Source organism: Ambystoma mexicanum, chromosome 11 (assembly GCF_040938575.1).
Source record: "Ambystoma mexicanum isolate Mex_15411 chromosome 11, UKY_AmexF1_1, whole genome shotgun sequence".
Classification (NCBI taxonomy): Eukaryota; Metazoa; Chordata; class Amphibia; order Caudata; family Ambystomatidae; genus Ambystoma; species Ambystoma mexicanum.
In genome coordinates, this window is record NC_090934.1 from 1,067,003,577 (window position 1) to 1,067,023,139 (window position 19,563).

The 19,563-nt window shown below is 43.6% G+C and overlaps 1 long non-coding RNA gene across 1 annotated transcript in view; it reads right to left on the reverse strand.

Annotated features, from left to right (window-relative positions):
- LOC138504103 (uncharacterized) overlaps positions 1–19,563 on the reverse strand; it is a 218,399-nt gene that overhangs the window by 170,542 nt on the left and 28,294 nt on the right. Inside the window, exons 2-3 of the long non-coding RNA XR_011279776.1 lie at positions 13,229–13,308; positions 10,953–11,172 (exon numbers count right to left, since the gene is read on the reverse strand). This is a non-coding gene — a long non-coding RNA (uncharacterized lncRNA). The remainder of the gene's footprint in view (positions 1–10,952; positions 11,173–13,228; positions 13,309–19,563) is intronic.

Below are 19,563 nucleotides of genomic sequence, written 5' to 3' on the forward strand. Positions count from 1 at the left end.
TTATGACCCATTGCTCCCTTTGTTTGTCCTGAAACCAAGTATCCTTGAACAGTTGCGATTATTTACCATACTGACTACTCTCCTGTCATCCCTTTTCCTCCTTTGAAACTGTCTGTCCTCTGCATTCCTTTACAGGGTGGGTTGTATGCTAGAACTGTCTGTTGTGATAATTATAAAGTAGATATTTGTATAAACTTTGACTGGACAGTCCCTTTGATCATTCAGTAATAATTGTATTTTCGCTCTGTTGGAACTAAGCAACGATCCCAGACCTTCCATCCACGTTACCAAAATTGCACAAGGAGGTTTATAAATTGCTTGTGTTTCCAATCTGTTCGGGGTCAATCTTCTGGTGTACTAGAGGTGTGGGGCTGATTGATGGTTTAGAAACTGATATTCATCCCTGGACCACTGGTGCCCCGGAAATTGATTGGTCACACCCAGCTTGGGACCCTTTACAGTCAGGGAAGGCTATTCATCTCAGAAATATAAGGCTACATCGGTGAACACCTTACCCTCAAAAACCTGGGAACTTGAAAGAGGACATCAAGATGTGAATTATGCCTGTTGTGCTTTGGCATCAGATATTCACAGAGAAACAGGAGATAGTAAAATAATTGTACGCACACTGACAATGGCTCATTTGGTATGTTTAAGTTTATTGTGCTTACATAGCGCTTTACGCCAAAGCACTTTACATTATAACAGCAAGGATACAATAAAAAACAGTAGAAGCAATTACAAAATATGAATCAAACCAATAATACAGTAAGTAGAACAATTTTCCAGTGAAGATAAACGAGGGAGGAGGGGTGGAGATGGGGAAGGAAGTGGGAAACAGGAAGAGGAATAGGCTAAGGATGAGAGAGGAGGAGAGGGGTCTTAAGAGGAACAGAGCAGGGAGGTAAGAAGGGGAGGGTAAAAGGGAGGAGAGAGGAAGGTGGAAGGAGGGGATAGGAGTGTCAGGGAGGGGAGTGGAGAAGAAGAGATTTCAAGGAGACACCAAAGGAGGAATAGGTGGGGATGGAACGGATAGAGAGAGGGAGTTCCAGTGGAGGGGGGCAAGGAGCTGAAAGGAGCGAAAACGAGAGGAGGCCCATGGGGACAGGGGGACAGAGAGAAGGAAGAGATCAGCAGATCGGAGAGAGTGGGAGGGAGTGTTGAATGAAATGATAGAGGAGAGATATGGGGGAGCAAGATCGTGAAGAGATTTAAATACAAGACAGATGAAGTGTAATTTAAGTTGGGAATGAAAGGAAAGACAGCCAAGATGAGAGAGCAAGGAGGAGATGGAGTTGTGAGGAGAGAGAGGACCGAGGCTACAAATGGCAGAGTGGTAGAGGGATTTGAGGGGGGCAAGATGGTAAGCGGGGAGTCCAAAGAGGAGAGAAGAGCAGTAGAAAAGACGAGAGAAGATGCGGGAGGAGATTAAAAGTTTAGTGGCATGGAGAGAGAGGAGCAGACTTTACGAATATTAAAAAGGTGGTAGCGTCATGCGCGGGAAGTAAGCGAAATATGGTGGGTGAAGGAGAGGGAGGAGTCAAAGTAAATGCCTAGATTACGAGCGTGGGCAGAGAGAGGAAGATTAGAGGGGGGAAATGAATAAAAGGAGGGGGAGAATGTTGTGTTTTGCTTGTTTGCCAGCAAGTGTACATGTTTTACATTTCTATGTATGTAAGTATGTCTATGCTATACATGACCTGCACTACTGTGTGTTTTTGTGCAGTTTGCATATTCTTTTTTGCCACTGTTTTGCACTTGTGTGCAGTAGACAGGGGATAATGGCATTATCCATTGAAATGATGTTCGCATTTTATTGTTATTTTCGAGTTTGGCAACTCCTGTGCTTTTTTCAGGTCTCAACCCCTTTACTGAGTATAAATGAAAGAGCCATTGGCCTGCTCTCCTGAAACATTCTTTAAAACATTTGTGTCTGATGCAGGGACATTAATCAATGCTTTATGTTTAGACCCAGTTAAAAATAAAGCAGCTTCTGGGAACCTTTCCGTGTTATTGTTTGCTGAACCCGTCTAATCTCTCCATGAGATTGCAGGGTTTTTGTAAGTGAAGGAGTGTGAGTGGGAGGGAGCTGCTTGCCTTCAGCGATGAAGTGGCATTCCTGTGATTCAATGCATTCATCATTGTCGCTTCTGTTCCCCTGCAGCTGGCAGCCGCGTGACAGACATCACGTGGCCCAGAGTTAATTGCCTCAATTAGCCGTCCATAAACACGATGTGAATGCACCGCCACCGACCTGCCACTCATGTAGAGAAGCATGTTCATCCTAGAAACCCAAGCATGCCATCTGACGTCACCCAGGGCAGAAAAGCACGTGAGGCCCAATATCCGAACCGTGCCCCCTGACTTCCTCCCATGTAGAAAAACATATGAGGCCCAGCATCCGGGCCAAGCTCCCAACTGCGTCACATGTATAAAAACGTGCGCAGCCCGGCAAGCCAACCTTGCTCCATGATTGGCTCCCATGTAGGAAAACATGCGAGGATCAGCATCCCAACCACCTACTTAGCTACTTCCCATGTACAAATGTATATGGGTCCCAGCATTGTTATTGTTATCATTCTTATTATTTATTATTTATGTAATAAGCGCTACAAGCACATAGGCAACAAAAAATAAACAAAAACGAACAACAAAGCAAAAGAAGACAGCAAGAGAAAACCAGACCAACTCAAACTAAAACAGATAATGATAATAATGTGTTATCCAAATCGCTTTACAGAGCACACGTTTACTTACAATATCACCCAACCGAAATTGATACTCATTTAACGACCTCGGAAGGATGAAAGGGTGAGTTGGAATTGCCGGGATTCGCACCTGCGACCTGCAGTTCACGCTCAGATCACAGCAGCGAGCACTCAACCCGCTGAGCTATCTTACCGGCATATAAGTCTAAGGTAAGTCTTAAGATTTTTAAAAAAAGGAGGAGTAGATGGCAGGCTGCGAATATAGAGAGGCAGACTGTTCCCCAGAGATGGTGCCGCAACGTCAAAACCTTTGCGACTTGTTAGCTGCAATTTTGACCGATCCCCTCACAGATGCAAGAGGTCCTGAGAGGGAAGGACTCTTCTGGATTCTTCCTGTAAAGATCTATGGTAAGTGAAAGAATCTTGTGTTTAATTCGATCTTGAACAGGGAGCCAGTGCGGCGAACACCTAAAGGAGGTGACCTGCTCCCATCGGGAAAGATTGCAAAGGACACGTACAGCGTCAATTTGAATGACCTATAAAACTTATTGATGTTCACTTGAGAGGTCCCCAAAAAAAGTTCCTTACAATAGTCCGGCTTGGAACAAAAGATAGCATGCGCCAAAGTGGCATAACTTTGCTCAGACAAATAAGGCCTAATCGGTATGGGAAGCTTAAGATAGTATAAGTAAGAGGATCTAAGCCAATCACTGTGGGTATTCATGGATTAGTCATTATCCAAATAAATCATCACGAGTTTGGCAGTAACCCTTCAATGTGGCGGTAACGCTATTACCGCTGCTTTTAAGGGTCTGCCAAATCACAGGCTTGGAGGATTTTCCCCCAGCTCTGAGTTGGCGGCAAATCCGCTGCGATTTTGCTGATTTTCAGCGCTATAGTGCCGAACATTCCCCATTGGGCCCAATGGGGAATGGGAAATTTCCAAATGGGCCCAATGGGGAATGGGGACTTACCATTCTGCCAAACCTGTGATCCGGCGCTAATAGCGCCACAGGGTTTGGTGGTAGGGCTAAAAGCCCCAGCGCTAATACCGCCGGGGTTAGCGCCAAACTCGTGATTTATTTTATTTTCAAATTGGTTTATTGGCATTTAACTTAACTGGGTGACACATGTCAAATCATATATGGCATGCAATGCGCAGCCTTTAGTGTTATATAATGGTTAACGAAAGACAAAAAAAAGGGGGGGGAAAGAAGGAGAGAGAGAAAAGAAAAGGGAGGAGGGAGGGCAAACAAAAATTGCAAACGATAACGTGGTAACATTAACTGTCTCCTTGTCTAATCTTCATCATCCAGGTTCAGGGTCTTCAGCGGGCGTGTTGTGAGGTAGGGGGGGGGGTTGCCTAAGTTTAGCCATTGCATTGGGTGTTCAGGGGCCACCCCAGCGGGTTTCTGTGTGCCGGCAGTCCAATGTGATCCACTCATTATATGCTCATGGGGGTTTATCGTCTGAGGGGTAGATTATAGTGCTGATGATCTCCCTCCATGCCTCCAGGGTGGTGCTTGACTCGTCGGTTGATCTAGTGACGCTGTGCTCCCATGCCCTTGTCTCTGCGTTAACCCATTTTACAAGTTCGTTATACCAGGCGTTATGTCTGGGTCCCACTGGTTTTTTCCAGGACATGGCGATGTGTCTTTTTGCCACTGTGCACAGCAAGTCCATTAATTTCACCCGATGTTTAAGTTTGGCCTGTCTTGGGTATGTCCCTAGGAGGCATTCCTCAGGAGACCATCTGTAGCTGGAAGTGCACGCTTTCTCGTAAGTCTGCTTCACTTTAGCCCATAAGGATTGTACTGTGTTGCATTCCCAAAACATGTGTATGAGGTCTGCCCTGTCCGTTTTGCACCATGGGCAGTTAGGGTTCGCTTGCCCATTGAATGCCATTAGCCTGTGTGGGGTTAGATATGTCCGATGCAGGACATTTAATTGTATAAGGCGAAATCTGTGATTTCTGGACACGGCCTTGGGAAATGCTAGCGCCCTGTCCCATTCTCCATCTGACAGTTCTCGGCCAGTGTCCGCTTCCCGCTTGTTTTTCAGCGTCCCTCCTTTTGGGTTAGGATTATCATTGAGGTGTCTGTATATTTGGGAGACCAGTTTCTGTCCCTTGCCTAAGTTATACAGTAGGGTAGTGAAAGCATCAGACTCAGGTTCTTCTGGCCAGGTGTCCCACTTATGTCGAGCTAGTTCACGTATCTTACGGTACCACAAGTAATGACTAGTGGGTATCGCATCCGTGTCCTGCCGTGAGCTAAACTCTCTGAAGGAGCCCTCGCCATATAGGTCTCCCCACATGTAAACCCCTTTCTTCTCCCAGGCCCTGAGGTGTAGCAGGTCAGAGTCTGTTTTACATAGGTCCCAGATCATTGGTATTTCCGGGGAGTATAGGTGTGTTAGGCGCCTTAATGACTTCGTTCTTTGCCAGATTTGTTTTCCCAGAGTGGCTATGAAGGGTGCGTTTCTCAGTAGGTGACTTGGCGCCCAAATAAGTTCTTTTAGTTGCAGTGGAGAGATCAGGGACTGTAGCAAGGGGGTCTCAGATGTGGTCTCGTCAGCCAACCATTTGGACACAAAGCTAAGTTGGGCTGCTAAATAGTATTTCTCGAAATGTGGGAGTTGAATTCCTCCTTGGGCATTTGGCAAGACTAATGTGGAATGTGCTATTTTACGCCTACCCTGCCCGCAGATGAATTCTCGAATTAATGACTCTAGTAGACGGAAGAATGGGTTCTTAATGAAATATTGTACATTTTGGAATCCATACAGGAGCCTGGGGAGGATTATCATTTTAGTTATCGAGACTCTCCCCATTGGTGACAGTGGGAGTTTTGCCCAAAAGGCCATTGATCTGCGTAACTTGGATATTACAGCTATTGTGTTATGTTCATGCATTAATTGAGGGGTGTGCATAATCTGATTGCCTAAGTAGCGAAACTTGGCTGTCTGCCAGTGTATCCCCAACGGTGGGAGCTCCTTCGCGCTTCTGCTTTTAAGGCCTGCTAGTGGGAATAAGCAGGACTTTACTCTGTTAAATTGTATGCCTGATACTTTGGAAAAATTGTCTAGGACTTCCAGCATGGTTGGGACATTGAGATGCGGGTCTCTAACGTACAGTAGAACATCATCCGCATAGAGGGAGATGATGTGATCGATGTCTCCTATTCTTATTCCGGCATCAAAGAATTGCTTCCGGAAGTAAATAGCAATGGGTTCCAGCCCCAGAATGTAAAGCATGGGAGATAGCGGGCAGCCTTGCCGGGTGCCTCTGCATATGTCCCAAACTTCTGATACGTGTCTCCCAGTCTTTATTCTTGCTCGTGGTTTGGTGTACAGTATGCAGACCCACCTAGTGAATCTCGGGCCAAATCCAAATTCCTTCAGGACCGCAATCAGCCACTCCCAGAGTATGGAGTCGAACGCCTTAATGGCATCAAGTGATAGCAGGGCATAGGATTCAGTGCTTGTGTCTGTTTGTTGGATGATGTGTTGAAGTCTGCGTAAATGCATGGTCGTGTTCCTGCCTGGCACAAACCCGCATTGGTCTATGTGCACAACATCCCCTATCAGCCTGGACAACCTCTGAGCTAGGATTGTGGTCAGCAGTTTGACATCGTAATTAAGCATGGCTAACGGGCGATATGAATCACAATGCTCAGCCGGCTTGTTCTTTTTGAGGACTGGGATCACTAGGGTTTCCCTCATGCTGTTAGGTAAAATGCCTCGTTCATATATTTCTTGGAAAACCTCATGCAAAAGTGGTATCAGGGAGGGGCCATAGGTTTTGTAAAATTCTGCAGGTAACCCGTCACTCCCGGGGGCCTTAAATGTGGCTTGCAACTTAATTGCTTCAGCGATGTCTTCTGTTGTAATCTCAGCCTCTAGGGCCTCGGCTTATGCTGAAGAGAGTCTAGGCAACCCTATCTCCTCCAAGGTGTCTGCTATCTGGTCCGCGGGAACTACAATTTCGTGTGAGTATAGTTGTGTATAATAGTTTTTAAAGGTCTCATTTATGTTCTGTTGGGTCTGATGTGTATTGCCCTGTGCGTCATGAATCATGGTGATAGTGTGCCGGGGATGTTCCCTTCTGCAGAGCCAGGCCAAGAGCCTGCTGGGTCTATCCGCCTCTACATGCGCCCTGTTCGTTTGAGCGACGTAATCAAACTTAGCAAGTCTGTCCCAAGAGCTCGAGCATTCCTCCCGGAGCGCCCTGAGCCTGTCTTCATGCCGCTGTGGGTCTGTGGGGTCGCTACTAAGCCTCTCTATCTCTGTTTCTCCCTGGGCCAGTTCCTCCCGTAGTAATCTTCTGATGCCACCCGCTTTTGCCATGATCTCGCCCCTGGTCACTATCTTTAGGGCCTCTCATACTGTGCTTACATGATCTACGCTTCCCTTATTGAGTTCTATATAGTCGTCAATCACATCTTGTAGTTCATCTCTGAATGCTTGGTCTCTCAGGGCCTCTACTGGCATTCACCACATAGGGATAGGAGGTCTGGGACCGGTGTGGTTCCATTCTACTGTTAAGGGGGAGTGGTCTGAGATAGTTCTCCCTAGGTATTCTGCTCCTCCCATCTGGGGTAGGTGTTCTCTGCCTATAAAGATGTAATCTAGCCTCATGTGGAGGCCATGTGGGGATGAGTAGTACGAGTAGTTTCGGATTTGGGGGTGGAGTTCCCTCCATATATCGGCCAGGTCTAATCTATCAATCAGCGTGTTTAGCGCGGTCGTGGCAGCCATTGTGGCGATGGGTGGTGGTAATGATCTATCCAGTGTGAGGTTGCGCACGCAGTTGAAATCACCTCCCCAGATGAAGAGACTATGTCTATAGTGCGTAGTCTTAGCGTACATGGAGGCCAGGTGGGCCGTGATGTTGTTATTAGGGAAGTACGAGTTCACTATGCATAGCTCTTGTTGTTCAATGTGTCCCTGTAGTATCAAATATCTACCTTCTCGGTCGCTCACAAACTTAGATAGTCGGAAAGGGAGTTGGGGGTGAATCCAGGTATATACCCCTCTAGCATATTTCGAATAGGCTGTTCCAAACCCCTGCCGCCCCGGTGTTCTTGCAGTTTGGCCATGGCTTCCGCTGTACAGTGCGTTTTTTGCAAAAGCGCTATTCCCACCTTTTTCATGAGCAGATATGACTTGATCCTGTTCCTACGGAGGTAAGTGCCGAGGCCCCTAACATTCCATGTCATTATTTTTATTCTTCCGGCCATGGTGTTTTAGGGTGGGTTTTGCCAGTTTCCCTGTCCCGGAGGGGGGTTGCCCACATTGTAACTCCCTCTCCCGCCCACATTCCTGCTTCTGTTCCAATGTATTCTGGAGACTTACCAACTTTCGTAACTTTCATTCGGGTGAATGAATAAACCAAAACGTTTAACAGTGAACTGCCCCCAGCAGTTGCTTCCAACTTGCAGCGCTCAGGGGCTCCCGAGCCTTCTAGGCCACTCCAGGCCGCGCCAAACTCGTGATGAGACCCAGTGTCTTAACTTTTTTGGACCACTGGAATGGTACAATCAGAGATTGAAAAGGCGTTGCGTTTTTTAAGTCTCTGCCTAGTACCCAGAATAAGCAATTCAGTTTTCATGTCAGAATGGGATGATCCACCAGGTCGAATGCTGCGGATAAATCAAGCAACATGAGGAGAGCAGCATGTCCCGTCTCTAGAATGCTCATAATATTGGATTTGAGGTCAATGAGCACGGTTTCAGTACTATGACATGCTCAAAAGCCCTACTGACGAACACTTAGAATATTGTTGGTTTCCAAATAATGTTGCATCTGAAGATACACCACCCTATCAATGATTTTCAATAGGAACAGAACTCAGGTAATGGGCCTGTAGTTACTGGCCACTATGGGGTCCAGGGCACCCCTTTTCAGGAGAGGTTTATCTCATGCAGTTTTTAAGCAATCAGGAACAATAGAAACACCCAAAGAGGAGTTAATGATATTTGTGATGACAGGAATCAATTAATAAGAGCATTCCTGTATAATCAAGGCGGGGCATGCATCACCTTTACATGAGATGGGTTTGATTGAACTTAAAACCTCTCTAATATGATTTTCAGATATATGGTGAAAACAAAATGGACGAGCCATGATATGATATTTTATTTGTTTCAGAGCGTGACGAGGCAAGGAAAGGGAACAAGGGAGGCCAATACAGCGATCTTACTAGGCCCAGTGACATTGAGAACGCGAAAGTGCGGGGAATATGTAAGGGGGAAAGTGCAAGGGAGAGGGGAGGAGTGGAAAGTGCTGAGCAAGGGATAAAAAACAACAACTGGTAGTGCAGCCATCAAGGTAGCAAGTCCAAGGTTAAAGCGCAGACAAGGGGTGTCTGGTAAGTGCAGGTAAAGGGACTGTGTGGTTACAGATACAGACCCAAGTGCAAAGGTTGCCTGGAGGCAGTGCGGGTGTATGGCAGGGACCTGAGACAGAAAATCAGAGGGTAACCAGGTGCCCGGTGCCAAAGCAGACAGATCAGCAGGGGAGAGGAAGAGCAAAGGCAGAAGAAAAGAGGAAGATCTTGAGGTGCTTCCAGAACCGAAAATGGTTCTCCTCAAGTTTCAGAGAGGCAGAGAGGCTGTTCCAGAGGGAGGCCCCAGCCAAGGAAAGAGATCTACCCCGAACTCGTTGCTTGGAGAAGCGACTGACCCTGAGGGAGTTGGAGGTGGAGGAGCAAAGACCTCGGGTACGAAGGTATTTACGGAGGGAGAGTTGAAGGTATTGTGTACCCAGGTCCCAAAAAGCCTTGTGGACAACGGGTCTTGAATTTAATCCTTGCAGCCACTGGGAGGCAATGAAGAGATTACAGGGATGGAGAGATACGATCACAGGGCTTGAGGTCAAGGACAAGTCTTGCAGTCCTGTTCTGGATGAGTTGCAGAGAGTAGAAGTAGGCAGATTTAGAAAGAGGATGTTCCAGTAGTCCAGCCTAGAAAGAAACATAGCTCTAGAGACAGTGAGCTTCTGGGGGAAGGAGAGGAAAGGAAGAATACCTCCGAGGAGGTGCAGTTGGTAGTTTGACTTCTTAGAGATGTTAGAAATGTGAGGAGAAACGGAGTGTGTGGAGTCGAAGATGACCCAGAGGTTCTTAGCCACACAAGTGGGTGCAGGAAGAGGGCCAAAGGAGGCCGGCCAGAGAGTGACAGGAAAGGAGGGTGTAGGTGTGCCGATGAGGAAAATCTCTGTCTGACTGGCATTAAGGCAGAGGGTTCCATGTGTTAAAATCGCAGCAGAAATGGCCGTGGACACAAAATATTGTGGCAAAAAGGCTGCGGTTTTGCCACCGCAATCCAGGTATTTGTTGGAAAAGCCAGGGAGAGAGGTTAGACCCCTGGGGAACACCACAGGTGGAGAGTGAGATAGAGGAAAGGAAGGACCTAAGTTGGACCTGGGAGGGGCGATCAGAGAGGAAAGAGGTCAGCCAGACCAGTGCCTGATCAGTGATACCCATGGAATGATTAATGGGGCATGACTTGTTCTATATGACAGGGTGGTAGCTTGGTACTATACCGTGCAAGGTTTTTTGCAATATTTGTACGGTGCAAATAAAGTTTTGCCATCATAGCATCTTGAACTGCTTAGCAACAGGTATCCTTAATCATATTAGCATATGTTACTGCCTTATTTCCATCAAGTTCTTTAAGAATTGTAAACAACTCCTTGGTATCCAATTTAGCAGAGCTGGTACAACATTCATGGTATCGTTTTTTATCATTCATGATGGCTTTCGTATTGTTGTCAGCTGCAGTATTATAAATGGCTTTATTCTCGGTATTGGGATCTTTCCTCCAAGATCTTTCTACACATTTCTTAACTTTACATAGTCTAACAAGATTGTAAGGTATCCAACCGAAAAGTGAAAGAGTTGTAGAGAATTGTGAATCGAAGTGGTCCTGCGAGGGGTCAAGCTAAATCCTGTGCATAGTCGAAAGTCTTCGATGTTGATACAGTAAAGAAGGTTTGTGGCAAAGTAGATAAAGATGGTCTGAGCCTGGCAGAGGGAGATCAATTGAAAGCTTTGTGTTAAAGCGGGTCTGAGCCCAGCAGAGGGCGACCCGGGATGAACAGAAAATCACCCAAGAAGGTTTTGTGTTAAAGTGGGTCTGAGCCCATCAGGGGGGTGTGGCTTGGTGCCGTGAAGGATGGCAGCCTAGCTCTTAGGCTCCGCTCCGGTGGAATATTTATATCTTCTTAAATACCTACATTTACCTTTATTTTCATCCTCTTGGCTGCCGCTTGCCCTCCGCTTTGGTTTCCGGACGTCGGAGGAGTTTGTGGAGATTCTGGTGGCCGCACTACATTGAAGTTTTCTTCCAGGAGGCTGGGTCCTCAAGCTGCGTCATCCCGTATGCGGCGTTGCTGACTCTTCCTGTCAGCTGTGCGGCGGCAGTGACGGGCGTGGCCCACTCCTTGTCACAGGAACAATCAGCTTTCACCACACTGTGAAAAAAAAGAGAAAGGAGGGGAAAGAACGAAAAAGAAAAGGATTTTTGAGATTCTGCCTCCATATTTAAGACGTTTACTCATTTCCTGCTAACTTCTTTAAAAAAAAAGAGAGAAAAAAGAAGGGAGAGAAAAATAAAGAAAAGGGGAAGGGGAGGCGAGAAGAACAGAGAGAAAGAAGGAAGAAGGAGGGAGAGGGAAAAAAAGAGAGAGAAGAAGCAAGAAGGGGAGAAAGAGGAAGAAGAGAGAAGAAAAGAGAGATGGGGAGGAGAGGGGACGAAAGAAGAGAGAAAGAGGTGAAAAACTGTTTTTGTTTCTTTTTTTTTCCTTTTCCCTTAACAAAGTTAAACTTGACTCCCCCTTTTGCCTTAACCTACATAGCCCTAACGTCTTTCACATGCATTACTACTGGGCCAATTGTGTAGTCAAGTGGGATTTTTAAGTAGAGGAAGGGGAGTGGTAAAAGAAGGGAAGGAAAAGAAAGATAAGAAGGAGGAGAAAAGAAAAGGAGAAGAAAATCATATAGTAAAGCGGAAGGAAGAAGGGGAGGAAGGGAGAAGAGAGAAAAAGAGAGTGCAAGGGACAAGGGAGAAGGAGAAGAAAGTGAAACCAGGAAGGAGAAAGAGGAAGGTTGTGAAAAGAGTGAAAAGATGAAGGAAAAAGTGAAGAGGGAAGATAGAAAGAATACTTTATTAAATTACACAATGGCAACAAAGAAAGCGCAATCCAAAGACGGGCCACCTTTATCATCTGCAGCGCTCAAAAGGCAAAAAAGGGAATCTCCTCCACCTATAGAGAACTCAACTGATCCGGCTATGCAAATGATATTATAAGAAATCAGAGCTCTTAATCCTTTCATGGAGGACACTAATGCTAAGTTACAGCATCTTGATAGGAAGTAGTCTATCTTTGAGGCCAGGATGAATGAGGTTGAGAGGCGGGTTGGGAATGCAGAGGATATTTCCAATAAACTCTCCTCACTGGAAGCCACAGTATCAACTCTACAACAAACTGAAAATCTTGAAAATCGGAATAGTAGAAATAATCTTGGTGTTGTCGGTCTTCCTGAAGGGATTGAAAAGGACAATCCTACTGCCTTCCTATATATGTTCTTGCCTGAAGTCCCTAGCCTGTCGGCCTCATTACAACTCAATATCCAAAGAGCACACTGAATTGGCCCTCTCAGACCGTCACAAAGTTCCAACAACCTACCCAGAACCAAGATACTAGCTCTTCTCGATTTTACGCATGTCACTCTTATTATGGAAAAAGTCAGGCTAATCAAAAATTTGACATGGGAAGGAAAAATTATTTTTATAACACAAGATGTAGCCAAAGCAAAGGCAGCAAGAAGAAAGGAGCTCCTTTCCTTTAGGCCAGTCCTTAGGCAACTAAACGCTAGATATGGAATTGTACATCCTGCCACCCTTAAAGTTTCTCTAAATGGACAGACCTCAACATTTCAGAATCCAGCGGATCTACGTAGATATATCCATTCTCAGAAAAGGAATAACGTGGATACGTCGCCTTCTATCACCTGAAGATTTTGCTACCCATCTTTCTGTTTTCCCCACTGGCGTGGGGTTTCGGGGGGCCTAGTTCTTTTTTTGGCTATAAACCCAAACCCCACCCCCCCACCCGCCAATCACATTTTTTTTTAATCTTAACATGGACTGGTGTGACTTTTTATTTTGGCCACCTTTTCATCCATAATCTTTAATGATATTTCATTGTTGCCTTAGTCCATGTGATACCCTTTTCTTGTATCCCCTTCCTTATGTCTCTCCCCCTTTATGTTCTCATCTGTTTTGCTGGATACATTATTATACCCCTTGGTAATGTGCTGTATCATTTCACTCAATTGGTACTGAAATGTTTGAAATTTTTTATCGCTTTTTTCCATTTATATCATATGGGTTATAGACTCACTATCACATATTCATGCCTCTCAACATAGTTTCTCGGACCATTAAAGGATTACATAATCCAATCAAAAGACAAAAAGTATTATCTCACCTAAACAGATTGAAACCTTCAATTACCTGCATTCAAGAATCATATCCTTCCAATGAAGAAGCAGCCAAACTTAAGAAACATTGGGTTGGTCAGGTGTTCTCTAGCGCTGCAGATAGAAAAGGAAATGGAGTCATTACTTTAGTTAACACATCTCTTAAATGCAATATACTTTCTAATGACTCTGATGATATAGGAAGATGGGTTTTGCTAAAACTATTGATTCATTCCATAGAATATTCCATACTTAATATTTATGGCCCAACATCCCCAAACCCTAACCTCTGGAGGCTGCTTAGAAATCACATGCTCCAGGCAAATCCCCACAATTTGATTGTTTGTGGTGATTGCAATCAAATTATAGACCCCTTTTTAAATAGGAAATCTAGCGTCCGCTTTACCAATACTACATCTCATAGACAATTCACTGATTTTGTCTAGATTTGTCACCCTGCAAGATCACTTAGGAAACAGAAAATGCTGTGATACGGATATTCTTCAAATGTTCTCAAAATTCTACTCTAAGTTGTACTCCTCTGAAGCTCCTTCCAATAATACCTCTGTTGATTATTATTTATACAACATACCTAGGAACTCTTACCCCCAGTTAGATCATAACTCTCTTAATGCTCCTATTATCCCTGTTGAAATTCTTCAAGCCATTAAACATCTTAAAAAAGACAAAGCTCCCAGCCCTGATGGCTTTCCTACAGACTTCTACTCTCATTTTTTCAATCTATTATTTCCTAAACTTAGTGATCTTTATTCTCACTTTATATCAGAAGGGAAGGCGCAAGGTTCTTTTCTTGGAGCTATGATTATTGTTTTTCCCAAACCCAATAAAAACCCTGAACTCCCTCAAAGTTATCGCCCAATTTCCCTCATTAATACCGATTGTAAGATTTATGTGAAAATTCTAACCAACAGACTACTTCCCTTTCTTCCAAATCTCCTTAAACAAGATCAAGCTGGATGTGTCAAAGGTATAGTGTCCTCCTCTAACATTAGACTTTTCTTGGATACTATTGATTTAATACACCAATCCAAAGATCCCTATGCTGCAGTAGCCTTAGATGCCGAAAAGGCTTTCGATAGAATTGAGTGGGACTTTTTATTTCGAACCCTCAAATGACATGGTTTTGGCCCTCCTTTTTTATCCCTAATTAGCGTACTTCACTCAGTCCCCAAATCTGCAATCTTTGTGAATGGTCAGTTATCTGCCTTTTTCCCTCTGTCCAGAGAACACGTCAAGGCTGCCCTCTTTCCCCAATCCTCTTTATTTAAGCTCTTGAACCCTTTTTAGAGACTATTAGACAAAATGACAATATGTTAGGAATCCAATATCAAAATCTTCATATGAAAATAGCTGCCTATGTGGATGATGTTCTTATATTCCTGAAAAATCCAGAACAAAGTGGTCCGCACCTCTTACAGACTATTTCTAACTTCTCTAAAGTATCTAGTTATAAGCTTAATATTGATAAATCGGAAATCCTTCCCCTTAACAGATATTGCATGCCACATCATACGCTATCCCTAGGAATGAAATGGTGTCAACATGGTCTCAAATATCTTGGAATCCATATAACTACTTCTGTCTGTGATATGCGAAAAAGAAATATAGAGATCATACTAGCAAGAGGTAAAGAACTTGTAACGTCATGGTCCCCCCTTTATCTCTCTTGGTGGGGTCGTTTTGAGTCCATAAAGATGATGGTCTCTCCCATAATTCTTTACCTTTTATATATGTTACCCATTTCCTTTCCCAAGTCCTTAGACTCTTGCCTACTTGGATTTCTATGGGGCAAAGGAAGACGTAGAATATCGCTCAGTAAATTAAAGAAACCTTGCTCTATGGGCGGTGTCATTTTTCCAGATTTTAGAAAATACCACATAGCCTTGGTTATTATGCAGGTACAAATGTGGTTTGTCCAAGAAGAACTGAAATACGCTCCCAATTGGGTGCTTCTGGAAAAAGCTATGTCTTCCCCAATTTCCCTGTCGGATATTTACCTTATTAAAAGTAAGAATAAACTTATGAAATGTTCCTGCATCCGTCAATCTGCACTCTATCGTAAACTATATATGTTCCCATTTCTTGCTAACATTTCTGCCTTTACCTCTCCTTTTATTTGGCTTAATCCCCTGATCAAGGTGAAAGGCAAATCGATATTGTGGAAGCCATGGCTATCTAGAAACATTAAATACTGCAACCAATTCTTCTCACAAAATGCTCCCATTACTAAGACTTTGCTATCAAATATCATTTCCCTGCATCTGCCATGAAACAATACTTGATTATTATTAGTGCTCTGTTTGAAAATTATAATCAACTTATTCATAACTCCAATATACCTGATGTACTAAGATTGTTTAATATACTAAAGCCCAATTGTACTGCGTCTTTCTTCTATAAATCTTTGATGTCAACTCCAATAGCTGGTTCGTTACATAATAACTGGAGAGATGACTGCACACTGCCTGATCTTCAATTTGACTTGTCTCCGCAGTGGAAATGCATCTCGAAAATTACTTCATCAGCCAGGCTAACCCAAACCCTGTTTTTTTTCAGCATAGAGCCTTTGCTACCCCTGCTTCCCTTTTCAAATGTGGCCTTCTACCTAATGACCTTTGCTGGAATTGCTCACTATTCCCAGGCTCTTTTAAACATATGTTTGTTGAATGTCAACATGTTAAGCCCTTTTGGATCTCTGTATGGCAAACGATCAAACTCATCTTTAAAACACAGCAAGACTTTTGTTTGGACTTTCTTATCTTTGGGAACTCCCTGCTACAAACTGTAGTAGTCAACAAACATACAAAAAAACGTTTTGATCTGTGTCTCATGGTCGCACTGCAAATCATTATTACCAATTGGAAAAGTCTACAACGCATTCATTATAAGTGCTGGTGGAATAATATTTGCAATATCCACACGTTAGAAAATTGCATATCCTCCTCTCCTGCTCTACTATGCAAACATAATTTGAAATGGCAACCGTTTCTTGACTCTTTATCTAATACAGATTACCACTAATACTATCATTATGTACCCCTTTATTCCCTCCCCTCTTCTCCCTCTGTTTGTGTTTCACCCTGTCTGTCATGTTAGTTATATGTTATATGTTTACTATGTTATTGTTTTGTCAACCCCTTTTTAAAAAAAAATATTTTTCTTTTGAAGTTAACTAAACCCTTCTATTCACACATACCTGATATTGTTATAAGTCATCTGCACATCTTTAAATAACTTTGTTGATACCTCCTACTTATTCATTGACATTTGTTCCTGTTGATCGTTAATGGTTATTGAATATCTTGTATGTTGATTTCTCACAATAAAAATCTTTTAAACTTAAAAAGAAAAAGTGGGTCTGAGCCTGTTGGAGGGGGATGTGGGGTGAACAGAAAATCACCCAAGAAGGCTTTGTGTTAAAGTGGGCCTGAGCCCAGAGGAGAGGGACCCGGGCTGAACAGATAATCACCAGAGAATTTGTACATGTGAAATCCTAAGAAAAAAGGAACTTTGATGTTTGTCGTGTTGCATCAGGCCCTCTGAAAAAGAGACTTTGAATGGCAAAGAAACTTGGGCACAGAAGGCCATGCTGTTGGAGTTTTGAACTGCACCCTCGTGTAATAGTGGACAGAGACTGTGCTAAGCTCGAGTGTGCCGCATTGTACTGTGCGGAAAACATGGGAAAGGGAAGCCCATGGCTTGACTACCCTGACATATAATTTCTTGAACACCTTTCTATTGCATAAGATTGTTTCCCACACTATTTGTATTTAGACGTAAGGATTGGCAATAGGTTTATTAGTATAAGCCCTTTTATTTTGACAAGAAACCACTAGGACTGCATTATTTTAATTTAATGGTCGTAGCTTGCTCCCATGTTTAGTTTTAGGATTAGATAGGCATTTTTAAAACCCAGTGGAAGTCCAATAAACACCCTTCAACTGTTATTACTTGTGTCTGTCTTACTATTTGATACCATGCCTTCCTTACAATGTACACACTTGTGGGAAACCAAGTCAGGAGAGCATGTTAAGTAGCAAGGAACCATGTGAATCTAAGAGATCATGTGCCTAATAGACGAAATCTCAGAGAATGATGGTAGAAGTGGAGGGTTTGAAAAAACTATTGAGAAGGCATTGAAACTGATTCTCAAAAAACAGCATTGGTTGTGGAGGTCCATAAACCTGAACCTGATTGTAGATAGTATTATAATTTATTCGCATTTTAATATGCAAGCATTCACAGCCATCAAGTGGGTGACAATCAACAATGTGTATATCAAGAGTGTCTTAAAAGATCACAACACCACCACCCTTGTTCCTAGTACAATCTACATGGATGATGTTATAGCCAGCTGGGGCGGCCAGAGCGGCAACATGAAAAGCAGCAGAATTTAGCCAAGTTTCACTAATATCAATGACCGATATATTATTTGAGACAATATATTTGCCGACTGCAGTGAAATGTTCAATGAGTGACCAGGTGTTCAACAGTGCAGCTCGAATAGGAGAACATGCAGGGTCAGCATGTTTACCAGGTGAGGTTTTTCCTGGCGTAAGAGACAAAAGGCTAGATAACTGGGTACATGGTCAGTAATGGGAGCTGAGGAACCCTCGAGAAATAATTAACCTCACTGGTGGCCTCTAACGTGAAGATGACACCTGAAGTACTCTGAGTCATCGGCAATGAAACAACTGAGGAAGGAATAGTGTAAATACCAGACACAGATGTGGGTTTAACAACTGCAGCAGATGACACAATGACAATAATTGCAGAGATGTCAGAGTCGTTGGACATAGGAAATATAAGTACAATCAAAGAGCCGTTAAGGATTCTATATGGTGCTGGCTTAGAAATAGTCAGAAAATTGTTCTGTAAGGAAGAATCACAAGACGCAGATGGCATACAATGAACAGTGCTATTTTGTGACAAAGAAGCACATGACACAGTTGCTGATCTTGTTTCGGAGATTAAGCCAATGACCCATGGCCATGCTGGTCCCGTTGTACCAGTTGACAGTTGAAGCAAAAATGGATGGTGGACCAAAATGATGCCACAGGAAGATGTAAAAGTAGGAAAGAAACATAATTCGTATGTTAAGGGATCGTGTTTTATACAAGAAGTTGGAGATCCACTAGAGGTGAGGGAAAAAAAGAAGGCAAGCTTTGAGATTGTGCTTGTTATCCGTGCATATTGGAACAGTTGGGCCTTGCCTTTTTTCTGTCCCTGCCAACCCGGTCAGTCCTTTATCCTTCTCAGGTCGATGCATTGAGTACCCTCAAATTGGGTTATACGAATAGCACTTATTTTACAGTGCTCAAACGCTGGAGATACAGGATGATGTGATATTGTTATTATGCAGAACAAGAGGTAATCAAGTGACTACAATCATTGAATGATGGTCTATTCCTCTCATGTACCATTTTTCTCCAGACTAAAAACTGGCCCAGCCAATATCAGTGTGGCCTCTATAGAAGATTTTCCAAACCTGACATTTAAGTTGGAGCAGTGATTCGAAGTGACTGTAAATAGAGCTGGGCACAAGGGTATACCCTTGAGGTTTGAACCAAGAAGTTACAATGGCCTTTTATGGCCATGTTTGCAGTTGGGCATTTTCAGAAAAGGGCAGGCAGGTTCTTGGGCCATACTTAAATGAGAGTTTGAGGACGAGCAAACTGGATAAGAACAAGGTACCTCCACCAATTCCACTGCACATAAGGGATACGTGGAGTTGTCTCATGTCTCCTAATAAGATGCAGTGGAAAGTGGCATTCCCCTCGGAGGTGTTGTAAAAGCTCCAACACAGGAAATGAAAGACTACAGAATCAGCTAAATAGTTTCTCTTCATTCTTGAGAAGACTTACAGCTACCCAGCCCTCTAACCCCCTTCACACAACACCAAGATTCCTTACAATGGCATGAACACATTGATGAATTCATTTCAGAAGGTCCTTGAAGACGCTCCTGTTCTCTATATCACTATAGCCCTCCATTCAGGCAGAATCTGGCCCTACCTTGGCTAAATCACATATTCACTTATCACTAAAAGGCGGAAAACTTATGCACAAAGGACGTTGGGTCAAGCGCCCATGGCTAATCTGGATCAAGCAAACCCAATAAGAAACAGCATCCAATCAGAATTATTATTTCCCCAAAAACTCTATTAGCGACAGTATACAAGGCAGCCAGTTTCATTAGCTTTGAGGGCGAGAGGATGGTGATCCAGAAAGCTGGTTTTGAGGAGAAAGAGAAGATTAAAAGATCAGAATATAGGAGGAGGTTGGACATAGATAGGAAATAAAGGAGGTGGTTGGATGTGAGGGAGAGAGTTTGGGAGAAATTGGAGGA